At 42.1% G+C, this 21,082-nt stretch overlaps 1 protein-coding gene across 1 annotated transcript in view; it reads left to right on the top strand.

Annotated features, from left to right (window-relative positions):
- The first annotated feature begins 16,093 nt into the window (after positions 1–16,093).
- LOC133138844 (bcl-2 homologous antagonist/killer-like) overlaps positions 16,094–21,082 on the top strand; it is a 29,764-nt gene continuing 24,775 nt past the window's right edge. The window contains exon 1 of the mRNA XM_061257945.1: positions 16,094–16,436. The gene's annotated coding sequence lies outside the window, so the exon portion shown is untranslated. The remainder of the gene's footprint in view (positions 16,437–21,082) is intronic.

Raw genomic sequence — 21,082 nt, 5'->3', positions numbered from 1 at the left:
CTTTATCGTAGATGGAACTGGTGGCAAATCCTTGGGCATCTCTTACACTGCTCTGTCGACTGCTTCCTTTTCCACAAAAAACAACTTGATTGTTGTATCTGTCTTGCTGAACAGAGAAAACAGCTCTGAAGCATCTGAGGGGATATCTGTCCCCTCATCAGGGCCCCTCCCAATCCATCCAGGGCACCCTTGCCGTGGCTTGCCTCAAATAAGTTAGATGTTCCAGCAGTGAATCCACTTCTAAACAGCTCACTACAAAACAGGAAAAAATTCCCTCGCTGCTTGTACTGAGTGCAAGGGCAGTCACAGTGAAAATGGATAGTGGAGACCTCTGGATGTGTAGTCTGCACATAATCAAGCACTGTTGACAAGTGCTGCCAGATTGGCTGGTGGGCCCCTTTGTCTAGAGGGGGACATGCTGCCAGATTGGCTGGTGGGCCCCTTTATCTAGAGGGGAACATGCTGCCAGATTGGCTGGTGGGCCCCTTTGTCTAGAGGGGGACATGCTGCCAGATTGCTGGTGGGCCCCTTTGTCTAGAGGGGGACACTGTGCAGAAGGACACCAAACGGGGGTTGTATGCACATAAAGCACACCTGTGTGCAATGTTGCCTGCGGTGTGATGCTCCAAAGTGGACCACCTATATTTCTGTGCCGTACTTACACAGGTAATTTCCGGAAAAGTCAACATGAATTAAGCATTCATATGCTTTCAAGCCTCGTTTCAGTGGGTTTCAGTGGGTAAACTAATTCTCAATGTTGTAGGTGTGCCTCTTAAACTTGCGCAGCATCAGGTTCAGCTGTTCCAGCAGTTGCTCTTGGGTGGTCTGGAACTCTTTTTTGACTTTGGATGCTCCGCCATTGGGGTCATTCTTGTGCTCCTTATCCACAGTTGCCCACTGGACTTAAGTCACTTTATTCTTATCATTGCATTGGCCAGAGACAGGACAAGAGAGGTCCTTGCACACCGCACATTCTCCATACATGCACTCCATGTTGCATGTGTAGGGGTCCTCGCACGGGGCTCCAGATTATGCAGGGTCCTCGCACGGGCCGCCAAACAACGCAGGGATTTTACTCTCTATGAAACCGTGGCGCCAGTTAATGTTATGTAGCAGTATAACTGCAAAAAGTAATCAGTCTCAGTATGTTAGAGTGTGTGTGTGTGTGCGTGAGTATGCGCGCGGAAGCACGCGTGTCCCTTGAACAAAGGAAAGGTGGGAGTAGCTAGCTTGGGTAAGCTAGAGTTCTGGATGTGTCAATGAATATTAGTGTTAGGTGTGAGAAGAGCGACTACTTGTGTAGTTCACTCTATATATGCGCGAAAGACGACGAATCAATTAACGTACATACACGGCTAACAGAATACATTCAAATGATAGGACAAAGCAAATATAGAAATGTCGTGTCTAGGAAACGACAGAGTCCAAATCTTCAATTTGTCGAAAAACATCTTCGCGAGGGAAAAGACGACACCAGGCAGCAAGATCTTCAGGAAAATCAGACTTTATTAGCACACGTGCATAAAGCCGGATCAGCTCTCCAGAACTGAACCCCGACTGGCATTTGTACACCCATTTTATACACAGTTACTCCACCTACAACTCCTCCTCAAACCGCATTCTGGCAAATCACCCACACTTTTCTTATCGTAACTCCTCCCAACGCTCCTCCCACAACGTCATTGTGGCAAATTGCCAACGGTCCTTATGCTCTGCCAACTCTGTACAAAGTTCAGGGCATTCTGCCAACTACGTGTCCTCACTTCACCCCGCACCTGCTCTTGGCAAACTACCAGACCTCAGAAAGTTCTGGATGCCCTCCCTCTAACACGTCATCCATACACGTCACTCTGTATCTTTCGCTTTTATAAGACGAACTAAGCAGCAGTAATCATTGAAAATATACAGACAAACTAAACATTTCATTAATATTCACTTCTAATATACTTTTCTAATCTACAGACATACTAAACATTTGATTAATTATTCTCTTCTAAGGGAGTAAATGTAAGTAGCATTCTTTGCTCTCATTTCGACAGTTTTCACTGTGGTTTCTTGCGTTTTCATAAGCTCAGCTATAATTAATGTTCTAGGTCAAATAGATACACTCCTGGCATAAAACATCGAGAGTCCCGGAGAAATCAGCTGTACAGTCATATCTTGCTTTGCCCGTGTCCTTGACAGTTTGGTCTACACAGTTCAAGACGGGCCCCCCCCCTGCCAGCTGGCTGGGCTCACTGTGTAATCCTAGCACAATTTAGCAGTTAATCAGTTTGAAACTATACAGGGTACATATCATACTTTAATACAGATATATTGATAAACTTTTAGCACACACCGTCGAGAGTTTTGGAGGAACCAGCCTGCTCACTAAGGCGGAGTCTGATTTTGACTCGTGATTGGTTATCATGATTTTAGGAGGGAGATCTTTCGTTCTGTGAATTTTCCCCTACATTCCCCCCTTTCGGGGTCAAAACCTATGGCCCCGAATATCTCCCTTGGCCAATGCACCATACTAAGTTGGGTTCCTGCACATCCCCTGCTGCTATAGCAGCATCCAATTGCCTCAGACTCAATATAACAGCGTTTCCATGGTTCCTCCAACACTCTCTGCACAAGTGCATCCCGCGTAATTTGACTGGCTATAGCCGTATCACAGCTGTATGTATTATCCTAAGTGACTTAACTATTAAAATTATCACACACTTCTTTTAATTTTGTTAACATGTTGATTCGTAGCACGAGGAATTGCCATAGTCCATGTAACAGGTGGGCTCCTGGATCCAACCAGTGGATGTGGTCTGCACGTCCCTCCACTGGTGAGCTGGCTTGATCTTCCAACCAGTGGATGTGGTCTGCACGTCCTTCCACTGGTGAGCCGGCTTGCAATTCTCGTACTGGGTCCGCTGGGGCACTGTTGGTGCTTCTGGCACTCCCAGCTGGAATAAAGTGACCCTAAAAAACCAAAACCAAAATAACAACATACAACCCAGAAAAAACACTAGGCACGGAAATAAAGAACCATGAGACGCAGCTCAGGAAAAAACACAAACCAAAATACAAATACCGGGGACAACGTCCCTCACCCAGAAGCTCACATGAGCAAGAAAATAAAAAGAGACAAAGAACCTTTAGGAAGGCGTCTGGTTCTATGTGTTACTACTCTAAGTTCACCAAGTTTACTTTTATTTTTACTTTGATTATCTACTCCAATTAGAATCAGATAAATACCAGCTATCATAAATACTACCACTACCAGCATCATCAAAAGTGCGCTGATTCTGCTGCCCTGTCCACTGATTGGTTTGCCCACCATTCCCTGGCCCTCCCTTCATTTGGTTCCCACCCATTTGTAGTTCCCCCCCTTGTATATTACCTTGCATGGCCACTGGGTGAGGGATGCCGGAGAAGTTGTAGACCACCGCTGGCGGGGCGCCATTGGGCTGCTCCATGGTTCAGGTGTGGGGGGTGCTTTTGTTCTTTGGCTTCCAGCTCCTTCAGCTGCACAGTAGTTTTCTTTGAATGTCTTTTGCTTGATCTTCCAGCTTTTTTCCATCTTTTCGCGGTCTATCTTCAGCATGCGCCACATGATCCACAAACTCCCTGTGTGTCATGGTGTTCATTCCCACCACCTCATCGAGGCGGCACCGCACTCCTGGTGACATCCCCTCCCGTATGGCTTTACGGCATTATGGGATCTGTTTGTGCGTCCCTTTCGGTTATCAGCCTCCACCTGCGCAGCACGTACATTGTCAAATGGCCCACTGTCCACTGCTGTAGGTTTGCATCTGGGCTCTGACAGCGCCAGCCTGCTCGAATATGTCCAGCATTGTTTCCATCCCCACAACCTTCCCCAGGAGAGCCTTCAGGCCCCCGACAGCCAAGATTCGGCCGCTCATCTCCTGCTCCAGCACCCTGAACCAGTGGCTCACTCCATTCTGTAACTCAGGGAGATTTGTTATTACATGTTGCTGAGTGGACCAGGGAATGTATCGAGGTACAGCAACCCTACTTAATAATGGCCCTACTATTTTGGGGAGTTCCTCCTTATCGCGAAACCGTATGGGTTTCTGTGTTGTTCTTGTTTTATTTTAAAAAAATTATAGTTCTGTATCACCCAGCTAAGTCCCTCTGCACCTGTTTTGACCCCCCTTCTCCACACTCCTCCTTCCCAAGGCCACACGTCATATGGAGGCGGAGTCGCCTCTTCGCTTCAGTTTCTACCCGCCGCCATTACGCTCTCCTTCTCCTCCGCATATTTTTCTTATCAAACGGCCATTTTGCCACCATTTTCTTAGTTCTTTTTTTGTTTCCACTTATCGGAGATAGTTTCTATCTCCTGTATACATTTAAGATACACCCCCGCTATTATCTCAATCGCAGTTTTCTTTCCCTTTTTCATTTTCATATACTGCCCGTAATACTTTTATACTATTATCTATTTATTTATATTTTTTCCGCCTATTATTATCTATATTATTATGTCTTTAACCTTTATTTTCCCTATTATTATCTATATTATTATATATTTTATCTTTATTTTTCCGCCATAGCCTGTATTTTCTCCCGTTAATACTTTTATTCACTCTTTGCGTTTCTTATCTTACACATACATAAATAACGATTTTTACCTCCGTTGTCTCAATACAACGGTATATCCGCACACGCACAAGCATTCTAAGCCTCAGCACAGCGTTATTTTTACCTTTGTTGCCTTAATACAACATTATATTCGCACAAGCCTTCGAAGCATCAGCACAGCGTAACAGTATTTTCTCTTACATCACAGCAATTTTTCTCTTACATCACACCTTGAGGTAACTACCTAGATATATCTTGCAGGATCCCCTTCTTGGGTTTCTTTCCTTCCAAGTCTGTGGCACCTCTTATCACATAACAACTTAAAACCGTTAGCAGCAACAATATAACTTCAGTCCGCAGTATCAATATACTTTTTAGACTTAATACAAGTTCTGCTAAAAAAACATTTTCCAACACAATTAATAAATTCCCACACCGTTTACTCACAGTTCACCTCGCGCACGTTTCCTGAAAAGTTTGCTACGTTTTTCCCCTTAATTTAGTTGCCGGGTTAGTTATACGAGAGAATGTTGCCTCCGGCGTCCGGGAGAGGAGATCAGAGTCCTTGAATACTTTCATTCCCTGATAAGCTGCAGCTGCAGCCTATCAAAAAGTACTCTCCGCCCTGGTCTCCAGTCGCCGGGAGCTCTTTCTCTTTCGTATCCCGGACGAGCCCCCAAATGTCGTGTCTAGGAAACGACAGAGTCCAAATCTTCAATTTGTCGAAAAACATCTTCGCGAGGGAAAAGACGACACCAGGCAGCAAGATCTTCAGGAAAATCAGACTTTATTAGCACACGTGCATAAAGCCGGATCAGCTCTCCAGAACTGAACCCCGACTGGCATTTGTACACCCATTTTATACACAGTTACTCCACCTACAACTCCTCCTCAAACCGCATTCTGGCAAATCACCCACACTTTTCTTATCGTAACTCCTCCCAACGCTCCTCCCACAACGTCATTGTGGCAAATTGCCAACGGTCCTTATGCTCTGCCAACTCTGTACAAAGTTCAGGGCATTCTGCCAACTACGTGTCCTCACTTCACCCCGCACCTGCTCTTGGCAAACTACCAGACCTCAGAAAGTTCTGGATGCCCTCCCTCTAACACGTCATCCATACACGTCACTCTGTATCTTTCGCTTTTATAAGACGAACTAAGCAGCAGTAATCATTGAAAATATACAGACAAACTAAACATTTCATTAATATTCACTTCTAATATACTTTTCTAATCTACAGACATACTAAACATTTGATTAATTATTCTCTTCTAAGGGAGTAAATGTAAGTAGCATTCTTTGCTCTCATTTCGACAGTTTTCACTGTGGTTTCTTGCGTTTTCATAAGCTCAGCTATAATTAATGTTCTAGGTCAAATAGATACACTCCTGGCATAAAACATCGAGAGTCCCGGAGAAATCAGCTGTACAGTCATATCTTGCTTTGCCCGTGTCCTTGACAGTTTGGTCTACACAGTTCAAGACGGGCCCCCCCCCTGCCAGCTGGCTGGGCTCACTGTGTAATCCTAGCACAATTTAGCAGTTAATCAGTTTGAAACTATACAGGGTACATATCATACTTTAATACAGATATATTGATAAACTTTTAGCACACACCGTCGAGAGTTTTGGAGGAACCAGCCTGCTCACTAAGGCGGAGTCTGATTTTGACTCGTGATTGGTTATCATGATTTTAGGAGGGAGATCTTTCGTTCTGTGAATTTTCCCCTACAGAAACAGATTCAAAATAACAGTTAAGACTAAGCTAACACTGGCTATGCCTGCAAATGCTTGTTTAGTCTTACTGAGTCCATACGCATTGCTGGGTCCAAAAGACGTGCTGTCCTTATAGGAGCCGCGATGGTGCTAGGAATGCGTGTCCTAGAGAGATGCGCAGGCTGGGGCCCGTCTTAGTCGCGCGTTGTCGTCTGGGAGTTGTGGATCCTACACATGTGATGGATTTTAGAAGTTCATTAGGGTTGAAAGTGTTGATGATCTTCAGGCGGAGCAGTTTCTGTACAATAACACTGAGATTGTCATGCAGCTTGCACATGCAAGTCTCCCGGTCACTTAGAGTTCGGTGAACAACCCAATAAGGGCGCAGTGAGCAGAATGAGACGGGTGCGTGGGGGTTGGGCCCAAAATGCACGACTCAGAAACAATACCCCTCAGGGCTTTATTCGGGACGAATCCCAGGAGCGTAGTCAAAACAAAGTCCATACACGTAGATCCAGCCAAACAAATAGTAAACAAACAAAAAGCACGGTGCCGAGGGAAGAGGAAAACTCGTAGTCGGTAGACGTGCAGGGAGGTCCGGTAGCAGGAGAGCTGTCAGCGGGACAGATGAACAGGCGGACGGCAGGCAGAGGCGTAGTCGTGGGCGAAGCGGGAGTCGAAACCATGAAACAATCAGCGAAGCAAAAGTACAAAACGGTAGGCGAGGACGTGGTCAAAAACAAACAGTGGCCAACAAAACAGAAATCAATAAACAATGGTCGGTAACAGGCTTGGCTCGTAACGTGAACTCAAACCGTAAGTAATGCTCAAGAGTTGCGTAGAAAACTAGAGGCAGACCATTTCGCAGTGAACAGTAGCGCGACTGGGCTATAAATGCGGGTGTAGACAGGTGTAGACAATTAGTTAGAGCGTAGCAAGGAAATGGAAAACAGGTGCGATGGATGACAAGTTTAACAAGGAGATTAGTAATCGTTAGTAATAAACCTATCCTGCCCTAGAATTAGTAAATTAGTAAATGACATGCACGAGAAACGTAAGGTAACATGAACACATGATTAGTTTGTTAGTTTCTACCCAATCCCGATCTAGCGTTAGTAGTTTTAGTAAATAGACAAATGGAAACAATAGGGAGTGAATGACAGAAAGAGAGAGAGAGAAAAGGCGGAACGCAAGGTTTGCGGAAAGACATGTGTATGCATAAACAACGAACAGTTAACGTAACAATAAACATAAATCAAAACATAACACAAAGCGAAACTAAGACGATAACCACTCAACATAACAAGGTAATATAATCGTACGAAACATAACTAGACATGACAAGAAAATAAATCGTAACGAAACATAACTAAACAACATGACGAACCTAGACTAACATAATACATGATAAGACACTACGTGACTAAAACAACATGAATAAACATAAAACAAGGCAAGACAGACCTGAAACGTGACACAGAGGAGGGAGTATGAAATCGACCCATCATGTTCTGCCAGATTTTTCATCATGTCCAAAGGAACCTCTCCTGATTTTTGATTTTCTTCTGGGTGAGGGTCTGCCTCTTCCCAGTCGTAATTCGACTGACATCATCCCTGGTGTAAAAATCTCAAGACTTTGTTTATGAAGCCATCTACCACCCTATTGTTTCTCTTCCTTTGGTAGTTTAAGTTTAGTTCTGCATTCTTCGCATTCATCAGCCACCTTTTCTTTGAAAACCCAAATTAACTTTCGGAGAGACGTTGCAGCTTATATTTTTAAGTTTTCCTGTCACTATCTTTGAGATGAGTTGCCTTTCCCTTTCTCCCTGTGAGTTGCTGTACCTCTTTCGATTGTCCTCCGCTAAGGCCTCATGGAAGAGAAGGGTCTTTTGTATCATAGCGTGTGGTAGCTGTCTCATTTGTTTGTCAACTTTTGTATGTGGAGATGGATTATTCTGTTTCATATGCTGAATTATTTTCTTATACCTCTCCTTTTTTCGGTTTTGTGTCTGTAGCTGCTTTTGTAGCTCTTCAATTCACCTCCTTTTAAGCCCTTCATCTTGTTGCCTAAAACAAAGAAGTACATCACAATTACAATAGTTGTTAAGTTGCTAAATTAAATTAAGCATGCTATATCCTAAGTACATTGTCCCGTGTATGTATTACGCAACACTTCACTATGGAGTAGGAGTTATTAAAGGGGCTAGCAGTCTTCCTGGAGGCATGCTACCATCATTAGCATGCACTTTTCAAGTATAATAATGTATATTATTTTCTCCCAATTATTAATTTCAAATATGTTTTCTGATATAGTCAGAAGTTTCAAATGGTTTCCCTTGTCTATATATAAGGCAGATATATAACTCAACCTGACCTAGAAGTGGATTAACAGCTCTGTCTGGTGAAAGCTGGGGGCTATCTGGAGGTGTGGTGAGGTGCTTTAGGGCTTCTTTCCTAAAGAAAGGAACTTGAAAGGACTTGATCCTGTAGTAAGTCTCCCTCCACTTTTTGCGACGTCTGCACTTTTCCCTCTTACTAATGTTATTGCCTGTTCTCGTCCTGTCCTCCCTGTATGTCTGTTTAATTCAAACTTCTCACTCCTGTAACTTTTATTCAGTCACGGTACCCTTCATATGAGTAGGACTGAAAGTAACAGGACAGAGTTTTTAGCATTAGCAAATACATGAAATGGCATCAATGCTAATGGCATGAGAACACCTTCAAGTGGTTTACCAAAACTATCTTGAAAAAACAAACATAATAACATCTAAGAAATAATTTAGGTAACGTTGAGATTGACATTTTCAGTCATACACACAATATGATCAAAAATCCAGAAAATAGAGTGAGAGACTTTTGGTCTTCCCACGGCCTTCAGGAGACTCAAATGATGCCGCTTCCTGTTGATCATGTGACTTGTGGAAGTCCCAGATTTTTAGAATGGGGAAATATGTATATTTTAACCAACGTATTATGAATTTCCAATGAGAACATGTATTTTATGTCTAAATTGGAAATACAATAATACAAAAAAAGAAAAAATATTTATGAAGGATTCTAATCATTATATTTCATGGTGAAGTGTAGTGTTAGAGAGGGACAGGCAAAAATCCTATTTGTTCAGTGTTCTAGGTAGTTTTTATTAAGATTTTACATGATGTATCTTCAAATTGCAATTAGTTAATAATGTATTATACAGATATGCATATTTATGGATGTAATGTCCTGGGGACAGAAAAGGCACCAATTCAGCAGAATGGCTCACATGATCGAGTCTCTAGATGGCCAAACAAAGTTACCTCTTTCCACACTTATAGAATGTGACATGATGCCACAAGGTGAGAAATCAGTGTAGTAGCAGCAGCGGAACCAGCAGCACCTTTGAAGAGTGACAAAGAATGTTGGTATTTGCCGACGTTTGGTGTATACCACCCACAAATACCAGGACAAATCAGGGTTGCATTTGATTCAAGTGCAAATGATGAAGCTATGTGCTTGAATGATGTCCTATTGAGTGGTCCTAATCTTAACAACTCATTGTTGTGAATCCTGATGTGTTTCAGTTAGGAACCCATCGCAGTGAGCACAGATATATAGCAGATGATTTACTGCTTTGTTGTTCGTGAGGATTATCAAAACTACCTCAGGTTTCTCTGGTATCAGGATAACAATCAGAAAGAGGTCACAGAATACAGAATGAAAGTCCATATGTTCGGGAACAGCCCCTCACCAGCTATAGCAACATATTGTCTAAGAAGAATCACTGAAGTTGGTGAGAAGAAAATGGCGAGAAAAAGAAATTTAAATGTTGACGATGGTTTGACATCACTTCCCACAGCAAAAGAGGCAGTTGACCTGCTGAAGAGAGCGAGAGAAATGAGAGTCTAACCTACAACTCCATAAGATAGCCTCAAATAGTAACAAGGTTATGGAATTATTTTCCACAGAAGATCTCGCAAAGGATCTTAAGGATCTTGGGGCAGATCCCCTGCCTCTTCAGAAAAGTAGGGAGGGCAAAGTGGAGCTTTAGAATGTAGACTGCTGTGTGTGCACGTGAGTTCGCCAATATATTTCTCACAGAAAATGTAATTTGTCCACTTTTTTACTTCACAGTAGTGGTGATCAAATTTACAAGAACTAAGTGCTAGTGTGTTCTAAGCCTTTACTGGTCCCTGTACGAGGTTATTATGATGCAGCTAGCATACGCGAATAGCACAAAGCCATACAATTTGCTTTTTAACTTGGTAACTTGGACATAAATGAAAGCATTCGATTACGGTCACCGAAACTTTCTGTTGCCCCATCCATAAATGGCCAAAGTCCCACCATAGGATCAAATTAAATCTTTAAAAGTAATACATTTTCTGAATCGCCATTAATTTCTCTTGGCGGCTATCGGTGATTCTGCGTGATCTGAGAGTTCAGTTGCTATGTAAATTCGAAGGATACAACACGGTTATTTACTACTTAAACTTAGGCGCACGCGTGAGAGCGTTAACATGATTGACGTCTGACATGTCTATTGTCAAAATCCATTGAATCTATTCATTACATTACATTACATTATTGGAATTTGGCAGACGCTCTTATCCAGAGCGACGTACAACAAAGTGCATACCCATAACCAGGGATAAGTTCGCTGAAAGACCCTAGAGGGAAGTACAATTTCAACTGTAATTACAATTTCAACAACAATTTCAAAAGTAACCAGGGACTTTGGGTTTATAAGGCATACCGACTATCCAGCGAAAATATTGACCTGGCTACAGTCACAATTCGAACTGCTACCAACTGCCATGTATAAGCGTGTGAAGTAACCAGTAAAGGCTATTCTTACCTCACCATTTTTAAGCTCCATAAGTGTAAACAATGGAATGTTCAGTGAAATCTGCCTGTTTTTCGGTGCCGTCGGAGTCTAGCATTTAACATTGATGGAATGCTGGTAAAATGAGCGCTTAAAAGCCACAAAAACAGTGATTTTATCACATTAAAATTCCACATAAACAGAATTAATCATAAGATTCATGTTGATTTCCGGAAATAAAATTTTCTATTGTACTTCCTAAGAGAAGCCTCGGATTGAGCTGTAACCTTAAATCTGACAGTTTCATCTTTTAAGTGTCATGATAAGTACATTTGCAATAAAAATTATTCAACCACCATTGCACATTAGGTTTATTGGCAAAATATTCTCAGCTGTTTGCAATAAACAAATTACACAAGAACTGTTTAAGTAGTTAAATGAAACATAATATTACAAAATATTACCAGGGTTTTTATCCACATTCAACACAAAATGCTACTTTTAATCACTACTGCTGTCTCAAAATGATTCAACCCCCTGTTTCAAGCACACCTGATGCAACTAATCAAAATTACCCAACCCCCTGTTTCAAGCACACCTGGTGCAACTAATTAGTTCAGGTGTGCTTGAGATAAAACACATAAATACCTGGACTGGCTAGGGGTTTGTTGAGAGTGACGTTTGATTGCATGTTAGAAATATGGCTAAGTCAAAAGAATTGTCCAAAAAGTTCAGAGAAGAGATCATTGCCTTGCACAAACAAGGAAAAGGATACAAAAAGATAGCAAAAGCACTGAATGTTCCTAGAGATACAGTTGGAAGCATAGTTAGCAAGTTTAAAGTTAAAGGAACAGTGGCTACACTACCTGGCCGTGGCAGAAAGAGGAAGCTATCAGCGGCTGCCACCAGATTCCTGAGGAGGCAAGTGGTCAAAAACCCTAGAGCAGTGGTCTCCAACCCTGGTCCTGGAGAGCTACTGGGTCTGCTGGTTTTCGTTCTTACCCTGCATTTAACTATAATCAACTGCTCTAATTTAATTAACTCACCTCACCTGGTTACCTGGGTGCTGATTTTAAGGTGAAAACAAAAAACAGCAGACCCAGTAGCTCTCCAGGACCAGGCTTGGAGACCCCTGCCCTAGAGTGACTGCAAAACACCTGCAGCAGGACTTGGTGGCAGCAGGCACTGAGGTTTCAGTTTGCACAGTAAGGCGCATACTGAACACTGAAGGGCTCCAAGACGTACACCACTACTGACCTAAAAGCACAAGAAAAGTCGGCTCCAATATGCTCAAAACCATCTAAATAAGCCACAGAAGTTTTGGAATTCTGTTCTGTGGAGCGATGAAACAAAACTGGAACTTTTCGGGCCTATGGATCAGCGGTATGTCTGGAGGAAGAAGAATTAAGCATATGCTGAAAAGAACACCCTGCCTAAAGTGAAGCATGGCGGTGGCTCAGTGATGCTCTGGGGCTGCTTTGCTGCCTCTGGCACTAGAAACCTGCAGGGGGTGGAGGGCACGATGGATTCAGTCAAGTATCAGGAAATATTAGGGAAAAACCTCAAGCTGAAGCTTGGGCGTCGTTGGACCTTCCAGCAGGACAATGATCCCCAGCATACCTCAAAATCCACCAAGGCTTGGTTTCAGAAGAAGCAATGGAAGATTCTAGAGTGGCCGTCACAGTCGCCTGACTTGAACCCCATAGAAAATCTCTGGTGGGATTTGAAGAAGGCGGTTGCCAAACGCACACCCAAGAATATTACTGAACTGGAGGCCATTGCCCATGAGGAATGAGCTAAGATTCCTCAGGAACGCTGTCAGAAGCTGGTGTCTGGCTATGCATCGCGTTTGCAGCAGGTCATAACAGCAAAAGGGTGCTCTACTAAGTACTGAAGATGCTTGTCATGAAGGGGTTGAATAATTTTGAGACTGCAGTAGTCATTAAAAGTAGCATTTTGTGTTGAATGTGGATTAAAAACCCTTGTAATATTTTGTAATATTATGTTTCATTGAACTACTTAAACAGATCTTGTGTAATTTGTTTATTGGAAACAGCTGAGAAATTGTATATTTTGCCAATAAACCTAATGTGCAATGGGGGTTGAATAATTTTGATTGCAACTGTAAGCTATCCACCAAGAGGGGCATACTGTCAACAGTCTTTATGACCCTCTGGGGGTTGTTGCTCCCATTTACATGCAGGGAAAGGCTTTAATCCCAGAACTTACCTCTGAGCAGAGCGAGAGGGTTTCTTTCCATCTGAAAAGAAAGGAACCTGGAGAGCCTGGAAAGAGTCACTCTTTGACTTTGAACACTTCTGCATTCCATGGCCCTATGCCCCTGTGTCCTTGTCTATAACATAGAACAGAGAAACCTGTATATTTGCAGATGCCTCTACCATACGAGTCATGGATTCTGAAGGAAAGTGTTATGTCGCATTTGTAATGGGAAAGGTCAAATTAGCACCACAGCTGGCTCATACCATCCCAAGGTTAGAATTGTGTGCTGCTGTCCTCACCGTCGAAATAGCAGAAATCATCTCTCATGAAATGGACCTTGACATTCATGCCCGTTAGTTTGTTAGTTAGGCAAACATATTAGTGTGTTAATATAATTAGTACTGTACAAATTCTGTTAGTCGGGATTAGTAGATTATTGCTATCTACAAACATGGAGAGAAAGCGGGAAGCAAGTAAAGCGAAACAGAGAAGGAATCGTGGGAAACTGGAAAAATCAGAAAACACCCTAATAGTGAATCAGGCAGACAGGGGAGTGACTGGTATATTTATGCTGGTATCTGCTCCTTTGTGCGAGAAGGATATGGACATCATAAGGACATCATCCAGCATGACCAGCTTGGTGGTGGGTCAGTGATGGTCTGGGGAGGCATATCCTTGGAGGGTCGCACAGACCTCCGGTACCCTGACTGCTGTTAGGTACCAGGATGAAATCCTCAGACCGATTGTCAGAACTTACGCTGGTGCAGTGGGCCCTGGGTTCCTCCTGGTGCAGGACAATGCCCTGCCTCATGTGGCCAGAGTGTGTAGGCAGTTCCGGGACGAGGAAGGCATTGATGCCATTGACTGGCCCTCACGTTCCCCTGACCTAAATCCAATTGAGCACCTATGGGACATTATGTATGGGTGCATCCGACGCCGCCAAGTACTGCAACAGACTGTCCAGGAGCTCACTGATGCCCTGATCCAGGTCTGGGAGGAGATCCCCCAGGACACCATCCGCCGACTCATCAGGAGCATGCCCAGACGCTGTCAGGAGTGCGTACAGGCACACGGGGGCCATACACACTACTGAGTCACATTATGAGTTGCCGTGACAAAATTCACACAAGTTCAGCCTGTGATTTCAATTTCTTACTTAGATTTTCGGTGTGATTTTGAATCCAGCCCTCAGTGGGTTGATAGTTTTGGTTTCCTTTGATCATTATTACGTCATTTTGTTCTCAACAAATTATACAATGTACATCAGTAAAGATTTTCAACTTGAATAAATCATTCATCAAGATCTGATGTGTCTCTTAATTATTTTGAGGAGTGTATAACATTAATCACGCAATTTATTTGAAGCTATTCAAAATAATTTTAATTTAATTAAAGCTCTATATAGAAAGACATTTTTTTATTCTACCTAAATCAGTAGATATGACCTCATCTGGATGTTAGCTGAAATGGAATTCCATAATATGTTTACATTTTCTGTCATGTTCATACTGTTTGTTACCTGCTATTCATAATTACTGTGTATTCTACTTCAACATACATGTACTGAAATGTTTAGTTCTAGGTATTTTGTCATTAAAGGATTAACATGGTTAATCGGCCCCCTTATTCCAGCCAGGGCCAGCCCAATCGTCCTGCCTTCTGCAGCAAATGCTCTCTGGATGCTTTTGCGGATCGTTTAATTGAAGTACAATTGGTAAGATTTTTGTGTTAAAACATTGTTACAAGACCATTGTAAATCGCTGACCAAAATAAAAAAAAGGAATGTCAGTATGTGTAATTCCTATTCGTAACACTAGCTAGCAAAAATTATTATTGGATAAGTCACCTATCAATAGTTATACTAAGTTAGCTAGCCTGTGAAAATGCAAGATAAGCGCACATCATGGAGATAGCTATGGTAACAAACAACAATCTGTGGAAGGTGTGGGTACGGTCTGTCAATCATAGGTAATTGACAGTTCTCATTGCCATGCCCCGACAGTTTGGGTGAACTTTTATCGTAGGAAATTTAGGCTTAGAAAAATCCATCCATCCATCCATTATCTTAACCCACTTATCCTGAACAGGGTCGCAGGGGGGCTGGAGCCTATCCCAGCATACATTGGGCGAAAGGCAGGAATACACCCTGGACAGGTCGCCAGTTCATCGCAGCGCACACACACCATTCACTTACACACTCATACCCACGGGCAATTTAGACTCTCCAATCAGCCTAACCTGCATGTCTTTGGACTGTGGGAGGAAACCGGAGTCCCCGGAGGAAACCCACACGAACACGGGGAGAACATGCAAACTTCACACAGAGAGGCCCCGGCCAACCGGGATTCAGACCCAGGACCTCCTTGCTTTGAGGCGGCAGTGCTACCCACTGCACCAGCTTCGCAAAAGATGTTTTAAAGTACATTTAAATGACTGAATAAGAAAGAAATTATGCACATTTGCAAAGTGTTGGCTTGCGAACTGTTTATTGTAAGTGGACAAGTTGTAACGTCAATCACACTATATTTATGTAATTACTATAAAAATAATAAACAAAAACCATTTTCTTTTATTATTATTCTGTGTTTATTTCTGAGATATAATCTTTACATTGTGTTAGATGCAATTCTCTACTTCCAGTAGTTTGAAGACATTTTTTGTAACGTCACGCCTCAAACGAAATATGATAGCGAAAGAAAGATAAGCCAAAGAAGAAGAAGAAGAAGAAGAAGAAGAAGAAGAAGAATCATCCTTCACAAATGGACATGCTCAACTCTTGTGAATTTCTGGTCATTGCTGGATTGGCGTTGGCGTTTTGCATATGCCTTTACACACAATTTTACAATATATATTTTAAGAAAACGTAATTGCTAATTGTAATTGATAAGCTAACAATAATTGGCGATGCTAAATTACTTTTGGTATCCCAAACAAAGCTCAAAATAACCCTGTGGTGAGCTTTTAATTTGAAAGAGTTGCAATCAGCAAATCCCTTCGGAACAGGAATTCTTTTCGGCGGTTTCAGCGCTTCCTGGATCCTCCGACCGTGGAGTGGAGAGGTTGTTATGTAAGCCCCCTGGAAACTTTACTAAATCAGAAGGCTGTAGCTAAGGTAAGATATTCGTAACTTCATGCTTTGGTGTCTGTGTTTATATCTAGCGAGTTGACCACGTTCTGAGGGTAGACGAGTGACAACAATGAATTGAAATAGTAAAATTAGCAAGAGCTGTTGCTCGCTTTTCCGAAACGATTTGGTAAAGTTCGCTTAATGGTCAAAAGCTTTCCAATCCCAGGCTTTCATGAACTTTTTCAACGTATTTCCACACACACGCTTGCTGATTTTAGCTGGTTAGCCTAGCGAACAAATAGTTGGGGTAAAATCGGTAGTAACTTGGATTACTGAAGCTATAGGCTAGCTAATCGTATGCGTCATTGGCTAAGTCACTCATTGGCAAAAGTTTGTTGCTTGTTTAGAGTGCAGTCATTAACTTTACGAGAAACCAGCGACTAATCTAATTTGCATCACATATAGCTATAGGTAACCTTCAGTCTTTTGTTGTAGTTTATTTGCTCGTGTGTCCGCATTTCTGTAGATGCCATACCATGCATCTGTTTGTTTATTTGCATGAATACATTACATTACATTACATGGCATTTAGCAGACGGTCTTATCCATAGCAACGTACAACGAAGTGCAGATCAAACACAAGTATAAGTGCGAAGAGGACCTGAGAGGACAGTACAGTTCTGAGTCCTAGTGTAAACATACAGATAATCAGAACCCTTGAAGAGTACAATCAACTTCCAAACTAGCATACCGCAGTTGGCAGCTAGAATACCCTGAGTACAACAATACCTGAGGCAGCCAGGAGCTACTGAGTGGCTCATCTTGTTAAGGCACTGTTCTAGTGCATGGACTGGCCCCTTGAGAAGGCCTAAGATCCAGACCATGCTGTGGCCTTGGTCGACTGTGACTAGTTGGTAGCAGCGTCACAGAGCCCAGAGAGTAGCGGTCCTGTGTATGCTGGCTTTCCTTCCAACCACAGTCCACAGTTTGACCAGATGTAACTTTTTCTTAATTGAACACTTTCATGGTTAGGGAGATTACCCTCATAAAGGAAATCTCCTATGGATACTGCTCATTTAATTTACCTATGAATAAATGAATTCAAGCAATAACATTTTTGAGCTTATTTTTTTATTTATTTACTGCAAAAGGCTTAAATTTCATGTGTGCTGTCATATTTGCAAGTTCGCAAAGCATCTGGGGAGTGTGATGTCACATAGTCACCTGGCTGCTCGCACTAATCTGCTGCATTCAGTTGTCAGTCATGAGCGACACAGATACTGTACATACAAATCTAACAAAGTATATTGTGAAATGCCACATAATTTACCAGTTTGAGCCTGAATATTCTGTTCTTTCGTATTTTCTTTCGTTTTGTCTTTCGTTTATTCTTTCGTATTTTCCCCTGTTAAAAATGAACTGCCAGTGCAGTTTTGGCTCATTATCATTGCCTGTGTTTTTCATTAGTTGCCAGGCATCCACACTTTCACCAATTAGGAGCCTGTTGATTCAATCTTAAATTTGATGTATTAAAAATACCACTTTTATCATTTGTAAATGTCATTTGTAATGTAGCACAATAAGCACAACCTGAATATGGCACTTATATTCTTTGTGTCATGCATAGTGTGATGACATGATGTGGTTTAAGATGGTAATCCTTCTTATCATGAAAGCATCTCATGAAGAAATATTAACAGCCTATTAAAATAAACACAGGAGGACCCCAGGACCGAGTGCCTGGCGCCATTCTGTCCATTCTGTCTTATTCAGCCCAGCAGAAGAGTGCCATTCTGTCTTATTCAGCCCAGCATTAGAGTGCCATTGTTTCTCATTGTTAAAGTGTCATACGTTGTGCTACTTGTGTACATATTTTGCAGTGATATCTTGTCAGTTAACTTGAGCAGTCAAAAGAACAAAATTATTAAAGGTACAATAGGTAAATATTTAGTGTTAGAACATTGTTACAAGACCATTGTAAATCCCTTCCTATCATTGAAAAAGGCTCACTGACATGTTGACTCACCCTCTGCCTGTGTTTATAGTCCTTAAATTTGGGTTTCAAAATATACAGTTGACTGGGTGGCACTCTGTACCAAAACATTGTATAGCTGTACAATAGGCTAATTCAAGCTCAATGAAAATTGGTTCTAATTGCCACGGCCAAAGGCATTTCAACATCAGTCTGTTGACAGAGAAGGGGTGGGATAAACAGTGTTGCGTGTTTGTTGCTGCAATTCCTCACTTGACTGTTAGAAGTCCAAAATTACCTATTGTACCTTTCCATTTTATTTATTGCTAATTTGATGGGTTTAAATGAGACTAACTTTCACAGCATAAAAAATTGAAGCAGCAGCAAAAAGTTTTTCCAGTTGCTTGAATACTTTAATTGTGCCTGTAATTCATCAAGCAAAACACACCTTCCATAAAATTTGACATGTATAGGGTATCAATAAAAAAAACTACAACAGTTATTGACTAGGGGGTTATCTTGACTCTGAATCAGCTCAGCTGGCAGACTGTAGGTTTCTGTGTGTTGGAACTGCTTATACTAATTAGTACTAGGACTAGCCTATGGACTTTGAGATTCACAGTTTTGATTGGTTGCATTTTCAGCAGAGCGCTGGTGAAGACAAACATTCTCAGAACTCAGCAAACTCAACTTGTGCCTCCGGTGCATTTAATTTGGTACTATATTTCATATATCCTGAAAAACACCATCTCCCTTTGTTTTACTCTACAGTTCAGAATTGAATCTTCACCAAAAGATAAAGTTTTAAAATATTTCCTGTAATGTGTCATTGTCACCTGAATTAAGCCATTAGACTGGAAAAATTCAAAAACCCTCTTGAGATCCCTGGGAATTTTTACATTGATGTTTCCTGGTTTTTAAAGACTTCAGGAATTCAACTGCATATTTGACCCCGATGTGATTGTTTTAATAGTCAGTATGTGTTGAATTGTTAACAGCCTTTCTATTCCAGGAAGTACAATTGTAAGCACATGCTTTCACTTTCGATTGTATATTTAATCTTCAGACTGATGTCACACTGCATTGTGACTTGGTGACTGTTACAGTGTAAGCGTGCTTGATTGTGATCTGGTGACTGTGTTATGGTGTAATCACGCTGGCTTGTGTTCTGGGGACTGTGATACGGTGTAATCACACTGGATAGTGATCTGGTGACTGTGTTACGGTGTAATCACGCTGGATTGTGATCTGGGGACTGTGTTAGTGTTGTCACGCTGGATTGTGTTCTGGGGACTGTGATACGGTGTAATCACACTGGATTGTGATCTGGTGACTGTTACGGTGTAATCACGCTGGATTGTGATCTGGGGACTGTGTTACGGTGTAATCACGCTGGATTGTGATCTGGGGACTGTGTTAGTGTTGTCACGCTGGATTGTGATCTGGGGACTGTTACGGTGTAATCACGCTGGATTGTGATCTGGGGACTGTATTACGGTGTAATCACGCTGGATTGTGATCTGGGGACTGTGTTACGTTGTAATCACGCTGGATTGTGATCTGGGGACTGTGTTAGTGTTGTCACGCTGGATTGTGATCTGGGGACTGTGTTAGTGTTGTCACGCTGGATTGTGATCTGGGGACTGTGTTACGTTGTAATCACGCTGGATTGTGATCTGGGGACTGTGTTAGTGTTGTCACGCTGGATTGTGATCTGGGGACTGTGTTAGTGTTGTCACGCTGGATTGTGATCTGGGGACTGTGTTAGTGTTGTCACGCTGGATTGTGATCTGGGGACTGTGTTAGTGTTGTCACGCTGGATTGTGATCTGGGGACTGTGTTAGTGTTGTCATGCTGGATTGTGATCTGGGGACTGTGTTAGTGTTGTCATGCTGCATTGTGATCTGGGGACTGTGTTAGTGTTGTCATGCTGTATTTTCTTTAGGTCAAGGGCCACTGTTGTCAACGTATTTAGCTGGGTTCTTGGATGTCGTCAGGGCCTATCCTGTGAGATATTTATTTTGGCCTAAACACGGTAGAAAAAGTGACATTTAACGGGTGTTTACTGACTTGAGACAGCCAAAAGGCTGACAGTACATTAGCCCCTGAAGTCTCACTGCCTTGTGTTGATCTGGGGTGGGCTTTTTTATGTTCATTCCTTTTTTCACGGTGCTTTTTTCAATCGCTATGGCAACAGGATATACCATTTGAAAGTGTTGAAACGCTCATCTGTATGAACTATTTTAAGATGCCATTACTTTAGCGACCACAGTTCTTTATTTTGTAACATGGGTGGCAAAACAAGCATCCACCTTCTCTGCATTTTGGAAATCCCCAGACTAATGTACACAAATCAAATCAGTGTCCTTTTCACAGCCAGGGTCCAGTGCACCAAATGCATAATAGTTTCTTATTCTAAAAATGTGCTAAAATTGTACATAGGAATGTTTTTATCTTCGTTTTAAATTTGTATTTGTCCTGGTACTGTAGTTCCTGACCTTTTTGCTTACGGACGTGTTCTATTTAGCTACCTTGTGTACTAGATTTTTGATTGGTTGTAAAGCCATGATGTGAATTGTACCTTGTTAGAAAACGCACAGCTGCTGCGAAAATGAAATGAATATTACAATTTTTACTCAAATTAAACTTTGCAAACTTGGAGATATGGGCGGTCGGTGGGCCTCCCCCTACTCTAGCAGACAGTCGCAAATATTTCATT

The sequence above is a fragment of the Conger conger genome, chromosome 10 (assembly GCF_963514075.1).
Source record: "Conger conger chromosome 10, fConCon1.1, whole genome shotgun sequence".
Taxonomy (NCBI): Eukaryota; Metazoa; Chordata; class Actinopteri; order Anguilliformes; family Congridae; genus Conger; species Conger conger.
The sequence above is the reverse complement of the archived record's forward strand: the minus strand, read 5'-3'. Positions and strand labels throughout refer to the sequence as shown.